Here is a 7,684-nt window from a genome sequence, read left to right as displayed (position 1 = left end):
TGTAATTAGTCCCTACACAGACATATACTTAAAGTGTACTAAGTATACTTGAAGTTGTTCCAATTTAGTACACATAAGTATACTAAATATACTTAAAGTTGTATTTTAATACTACTTAATTTCAACTTAAATAGACTTAGTACAAAATTAGTTGTTTCAAAATAGCACACTTTAAATGAACTAATCATTAACACACTTGAAATATACTAATAATTAGTCTTGCTGCAAGTATACTTAGTATACTTTTTTTTCACTAGGGCTGTGAATTCTAAAATGTTTTTTTTTTTTTTTTTTTTGCTGTGATTTTTTTTTTTTTTTTTTTTATGGGTACTTTGGTGTACATAAATGTATGAATTATATGAAATCATATCATTTGGTGTCCATTTTTGGGAAAGACATCTAAATTTACCTTAAAAAAAAGCTGAAAAATGCAGTTTTGTGAAAATCAAACTTCAATCTTATGGTTTACTTTTCAAGATAAGTGTGCGATTAATCGCGATTAAAAAAAAAATATTGACAGCATGTGTGTGTGTGTATATATATATATATATATATATATATATATATATATATATACATACACACACATGTTCTATGTATTAGGGAACCTAGGGACCCTTGGTCATCTTGTGCTGTAGATCTGTGCTCACCACACACAATGCACCAAGGGGGCTGGACGACATTTCTTTTCTACTATCAGCCAGAAAGGCTTTGGAGGACCTTGATAGTATGAGGGCCCAGGCCACTGCACCCACACCCCCCACCCTGGCCGGGTCTATAATCCAACTCTGAATGCTGAGAATGCTGGATGTTCTGAATGCTGACAAAGCTAGAGAGCATGTAAGAAAAAACTCTTTAATCTTTAAATAAGAAGGGAGTAGTCTTTTGTGAAGCAGATCACTGATGTTGAGCCTAACGTCGTCTCCACAATCTACTTTCCGTATGGAAGCTCTTTGTCTTTTCATTCCCTCTTTATACCTTCCATCCATCTGATCACAGCAGGAATAACACATCAGATTGTTTAGCAGGAGTGGATAGGTACAGTTCCTCAATCAATGGTGCACTGAAAGAAGAAGGATGCATTTTCCTCTTTGCTGAAAGAATAAATGATAACGATGGGGTGTGACATTATTTCAGCTCTCATCATTTGGTTCCTCTCTGACCGAAATGAGCTCATTTCATGCTCCAACGGGCAGTCTGAATCCCAAAATGAGCACGAATTGTCACTCGCCCTGGTGCTCAGATGGACAGCCAACGATTGTGAGATCAGAGAATCTAACGGAAAATGTGAAAATCATGGGCAATAAAACCTACCCTAGAGTTCACATTACTGCCAACCAATTTGATGGCTGACATGTTTTTGTTTGAGACGTATTGTTAGGTGAAGAGTTTTCCAAAGGTGTACCAGGCAGCTGGCAATGTTGGATGTCAGCAGGGCTTTACCATCAAAGGCAAAAATATCAAGCCCTGTCTCTCTCATTGGTCTAATGAGTCCTTTCATATCCTATCTACCTCCAGGCTTTTAGCAAACTGCCCTTTGGCACCACAAGAGCTGTAGTGATATCTCCTCTGTGTCTGTAATATTGAGTCAGTGAGAAACTCTGGAAAAAAGTTAAATGACTAAGCCTACGCTAACTACTATATGACAGTCAATATTTTCATCTTCTCTCCACGGATGCTGCATGGAGATGCTGTTTGAGGTGTCTTTGATGATCTGTTTACTTGCACAGAAAGTCTAGTACGTAACTGGGTTGCCCTTGTCACAGTGCACATCTCATTGAGCTTGCACCCTGTCAACTTGTTGCAAACTGCAAGTATGAGAGTGTGTGCAACAGTAACAGGAAACTATTGCTTCTCATGTAATGGTGGGAAACATGGAGGAAAAGCAAGAGTGACAGAGGACAGAGGAGCTCCCCCTCCCCCCACAGGGGACAGCGCAAATATGAACACGGTGGATATATTGGATGAGTGGAAGAGACAAGTCAGTGTGTTGGGTAGTCACTTTCAATAACAACTACCAACCATGGACTCACAGGTGTTCCACAGCAAGCAAAGGACCCACTGGGGGATGGCAATCAACTCTAAGCCACCACTTAAAAACAAAAGACTGATTAGATCTGAATCTTTCACACCTGTATTATACTAGAACTGTGAAGAAATTATGCTGTTGCATTGTACGTGGGCTTGTCAATCAAATTAAGCCTAGCATGGACTGTGTGTTATCTGAGACCAGCAATTACATGTATTGGAACTTTTTCTAAAAGTTAATGGAAAGCTATTGTACAAGCTTTTGCAAGAGATGGGATAAACTCTGTGCAGAATCTCACAGCTTAGTCCCATTTTACTCGCCTTTGCTTGTCTCATGTCTTGAAGCTAAGAGTTAAATGTAGAAGTTATCATTATTCTGTCACAAGATCATCAGAGCAATAATTAACGGTACATCAACTGTTCCGTTCTGTGTTTTTGGTGTTTGAATGGGGGATAATGAGAAAGACAAAGGAGACAGACAATTTGAAAGTGGGAGCTTGAGACTTTTCCAAGCAGTTAGCCTCCAGGGGTTGCTGTTGCTCAAGCCTTTGTGTCTGTGAAGTTAAATGTACAATAAAAAGTCCTCAATGACCACCTCTATTTGTCATTACTTTAATAGTACAGTTCTTTCTGTGAATTAGAAATCCAAATAATCAGATTGCATTTAGCATTTGTGAAATGCCACATGACAAAGCAAAAATGCAGCCTATTCAGGACATTAAATACCAACTACAGAAAATAACTCAGCCTGCATTGTGTTCTGTCAGTTCAGGATACATTATTAATGTAATGTGTTTTTTTGATCATTCTTCCCTGGCGATAAACATCACCTGACATTTTGGAATGATATTTGATTTTGATCTTTAAGACTTTCTTTCAATGAGTCTACTTAATGTCTTAATTCATGTTATTATCTGCCCCATTCCATGCCTGGGTCTCATTAATATAGCATCAATTGTTAATTTGTGGGTGAAAAATTGCCACACAAACCAGAGAGCTAAATTCCACAAGAAACAGCATGGTCTTGGGCTGGGAAATGAAATGTAATCCTCAAAATAGGGTCAGTGAAAGCAGATTATACTCAGAACTGTACTTACAACTGTATTGTACTTACACTTAACCTAACTGGATACTAGAAAGGCACAGAAAAGATATCACTGAATCTGCAAGTTTCCCCTCTGTTCCTGTGAGGAGTCACTTTCATGTTAATCATGGTTTACTGAAGCATTTTATATACAGCTTTCCTTCACTTTACTATTCACTGCCATTTGGAGAAGATCCTTGTAATGACTTAGGATTCATAATCTGGAATGGCTTTTCGGGAATTAAATTTCCTGTCCCTCAAGACAGAGACAAAGTGGATGAAATCATTATTAAATTTTCTATGGAAGGAGACAGATAGTCTGGTTGTTCTGTTAAAGACACGGGAGTTTGGTTGTAACAGAACAGACTGTCAAGCGAGTTCTGCGGGGTCCTCAAGGACATTTTGTGTCTTCAAGGAACACAAGCTTACTGGAGCATCATTGTGTTTAAAAGGTCCTACAAATATCACAGCTGTCCTCATATCACAACGCAGACAGTGAACAGAATTTCCCAGTTGTTGTTCCTGCAAATATAGTTTGACTCCAATGGTTGAGAAAACCAACAGGCATCATGTATAAATAACCAGATAGAAAATGAAACAAAAAATGACCTATTTGCTTTCCCCACAGGCTATAAGATTTTTTCTTTTCTTTTTTTTTTTTTTTTTTTTTTTTTTGAACGTTTGTATTTGTCTTTGCCATTCAAATGTACCGAGACAAGCTTTTGGAATGAGGACTTATCTGAGGGGACCAAGCATAAGTACCATGTGGATCCATTCACGTAGCACAGGGTGCTAAATTACTCTTCCATTGAGTTTGTGGGCACAGTGTTTTAATTTTACATATTCAGTTTCCATTTCTGTTGGTCCTGCTATTTGATGATAAGGCCTAATTGAATAAAGAAGTAACTTGTGCTACTCTCTCTTTTCCTATCTCTCTCTCTCTAGACAAAACATGAGGCAATAACTGGAATATATTATTGAAACAAATGCAGTATTGTTGTACCAGCTTTCAGCCAGAAAACCATACAAAGGCAAATTTATATAAAACATATTTTAAGCATATTTTAATCTAGGTTCCCACACTTTGCCTTTGTTACAACAGGAGCAATGAAAGGTAATTCACATTCCTACCACTTTGTATTTTCATAATTTTTGTGAAATTGCCATAATTGCATGCTGAGAGAGAACATGGTGCATAATTCCCAACATCTATTTGTCAAGGTAAGCAATTTCGTCATCCCACAAGAATTTTACAAAATGCTTAATTCAGCATATGAACCTCTGCAGACAAGAGTTAATTTAGAACAATCCTGTGACTGCCGTGGTAATTACCCACTTCTTAGCATTGCTAATTATTGTCCTTTCATAACTGCTGATGATGTATAATCACAGATTTGGCATGCAAATTAGCCTGATAAATAAAAACATATTTGCATGTAACAGAAATTAAAAGCAGTTTACCATATGATTGATGCAGATGAAAAGAAAAAAAAGTGCTGTAGAGTAATTTGATATGTGGGAAGCATGGATTTATTGTCTGAGTGATGAATTCATAAAGGCTACGAAAGACTTGCTGAGTGCAATACAGGTGGATTGACCGCCTGTTAAGCTTGTGGTTGCAAATGGTTGCCGTCACTGGTAAGGACCTGAAAATGTTCTTGCATTCTTAAATATTGATGGAATTTCAATGTTCTTGAGATTTCTGTCATGAATATGGAAACTGCTTGCCTTTGAATCAATTTTAAATGAGCAAAGCAAACTTTAAGAGCACACTGTGGGTTTCATTATGCAAATAAATCTGTGTACTTTTCATACTGTAAAACGATGAAGCACAAATTGTGATGTAAATGTGTGATGTAAAAATTGTGTAATATCAATAAAAATAACATACTTTTACATTTATAAAATAAACATTCATTAATTGCACTTTTTAAGCATTAACCTAAATAGAATTTCATTATTATCCAGTTAAAGTCATATAATTGGTACTTTAATCATCTGCAGTTACAATAGAAATATCCATACTGAGAAATGTATAAAACTCTCAAAAGAGTATAAACTTCTTAAGAAGCCCAGCAGGCTTAATGGTCAAACAAGGACACGTGTCTCTGCCTGCCCCTCCCAGTCAGACTGTCTGAAGGAGGCTCTCTAATAAGCTCAAACCCTCAGGGCCTCTGGGAGGGTAAGAGGCCCAGTGACACTGCTGCTGTTCCAGCATCCCCTCCACCCACGCTCTGCTTTCAGCCAGCAGCCTCAACACTAAACATTGTCCCTTGAGGCCCCAGCTATTCCCATTGTGGCTTCTTCTGATGTACCATAAACTGTAAGGTGCCAGACCACTCTGCAAAAGTGAAGTTTTGAGGAGTACAAATCTTCAAATGGAAGCTTCCACTCGCGTGGCATCATAAAGGGAATGCATTTTTTTTAGAATTTGAGTTGAAATGTATTAAAGGCCTTTAGTTATCCATTTTAGTTGTCCACAGTACGAGTATGGTGTTGCTTTGATATTTTGTTTTGCATGGTTACAATGTATTGCAGCATGGTCTTAGCTGACTTGCAGACAGTAAAGGAAGTCTGTGTACTAATCTAAACCCATGTGATTCAAATAACAATATCCTGATATTATTTTACTTTAGCTATGCTGTTGTATGTGAAGTTGTAATATGTTTTATTTTGTATTTTAAAGTAATTCCAAACAAATTCCTGTGGTTGGCCTCCTTTATCCACGGGACTGGAGTTGTTGCCGCACTATAAACTGCGTCAGGAACTTTCTGTTAAGGATAACTTTGTCTTCTGATGCTCACAGCTGATTGCGCTTGCTGCTCTTCGATCTGTGCTGGTCTCCATAGCACACAAAGGACATCAGGACAAAAGAATCAGGACATAAGAGCCAAACAATGCCTTTGTGATCTTTTTTGGTGGCCAGAGATGGATACTCAAGTTCATGATGCAGTCCGTTCCAGCCACGTGTGTCAGCTCAATGAGAAAACTGTCAAGTCACTGCTCCTCTCCAGTCGGTGCTGCTGCCAGATGGACCATGGCAGAAAGTGGCTATGGATATAGACAGGCCATTTGACACTGCTGCATCCGACTGCAGGTTTGCTATAACATTAACAGATTATTACAGTAAATGGCCTGAGGTTTCCTTTACTCACACTGTCACTACAGATTCTGTGGTTTTGTGTCTGTCTTCAGCCGCCATGGAAATCCATGTATACAGTAGTTACAGATAACGGTGTTCAGTTTACGTCTGCTGTATTCGCCTCTTTTCTGGAAAGAAGGAACATTCGTCACCATTGTTCCTCTGTCTACTTCACAGCAGCTAATGGTGCTGTAGAGAGGTTCAACTGTGTGCTAAACACACTATCCAAATGGCCATCCATTGTAAACCTGTGGTAACCAGAAGTGGACAAAGTACACAGCTCTATTACTTGAGTGAAAGTACAGATACTACTGGTCAAATATTACTCCATTACAAATTAAAGTTGTAAAGACAGATCTTTAAATAAGTAAAAGTACAGAAGTACTTGCTTTTAAAAGTACTTAAATATCAAAAATAAATTTCCCTTTTTATGTCAATGCATTGTTTTATTATTGTTGCATTGTTGTATGTAATGCTTACAATACTTTTTGCCTCTGAAACAACCTACTGAATACACTGTCTAGCTTGTAGTAGGCTATCTGTGGAATAAAGAGTTTTTAGAATGTTACAAAATCTAGAGCAGTGGTCACCAACCTTTTTAAGCCCAAGATCCCTGACGTCGACTTTTATGAAAGACAAGATCTACTTGATAGAAAAAGACAGCCCAGATTGTATTTAGTATTTTTTTTTTTCATGGCCAATTTAGATTCTTATTTATGTTTTTATTACAAGCAAATTGCCCGATTCTGATACTGGTTGCAGATATTTATTATTAATATTAGCTTATTATAATAAACTAAAATACATAGCCATTTCAAATTATAGGGAACCACTGCTTTTTAATCACAATCCAAACAAAGATGCTACACGTTGCATGAGCAGTTGTTTTTCATTTGAATTAGATTTAACTTCAAGATTTAAAGCAAAAACAGGACGGTCTGACTTTATCTTTGTGAAATTATATGCTACACACACACAAAAGCATGAAACAAAAACAGCAGGCTGAATGAGACGTAAATTCACTCTCTGACAGCAGGTGGCGCTTATGGAACAGCAGTGACACAGCGTTTCCTTGGTTACTGCTGTAAACAAAGCTGAACTGCGCTAATGTTACATTATTCTGAGGTAAGAGGAAAATGAAATGCCATTACCATCGAAATTTCTCTGAAGACATTAATTCCTTTTAGAGATGAATTCATAACTCCTCACAAACCAATTCAATATCTATATTTTCTTCCTATATTTCGAGCATCGTGAACAGTGAGCTGCTCTGCCTGCTACAGAATTTTCTCCTCTTCGCGTCCGTCTTCAGCATCTCTGGCCTCTTGTTAACGGCCTTTTACAGACTCAGGCATGATGTGGGCTATTTACCTTTATCACTGTCCCAGTAGCTCCCGAAAATAACAGAAAAATAAATGCAAAAATACAGT

At 37.6% G+C, this 7,684-nt stretch overlaps 1 long non-coding RNA gene across 1 annotated transcript; it reads right to left on the bottom strand.

Annotated features, from left to right (window-relative positions):
- Positions 1-5,080: 5,080 nt before the first annotated feature.
- Positions 5,081-6,864, bottom strand: LOC125271434. The gene is made up of 2 exons (XR_007185611.1): positions 6,268-6,864; positions 5,081-6,163 (listed from the first exon to the last, which is right to left on the bottom strand). It is a non-coding gene; the product is annotated as an uncharacterized LOC125271434 (long non-coding RNA).
- Positions 6,865-7,684: the final 820 nt, after the last annotated feature.

The sequence above is a fragment of the Megalobrama amblycephala genome, linkage group LG7, assembly GCF_018812025.1.
Source record: "Megalobrama amblycephala isolate DHTTF-2021 linkage group LG7, ASM1881202v1, whole genome shotgun sequence".
Lineage (NCBI taxonomy): Eukaryota > Metazoa > Chordata > Actinopteri > Cypriniformes > Xenocyprididae > Megalobrama > Megalobrama amblycephala.
Note: the sequence above shows the minus strand (reverse complement) of the source record. Positions and strands in the feature narration are given on the sequence as shown.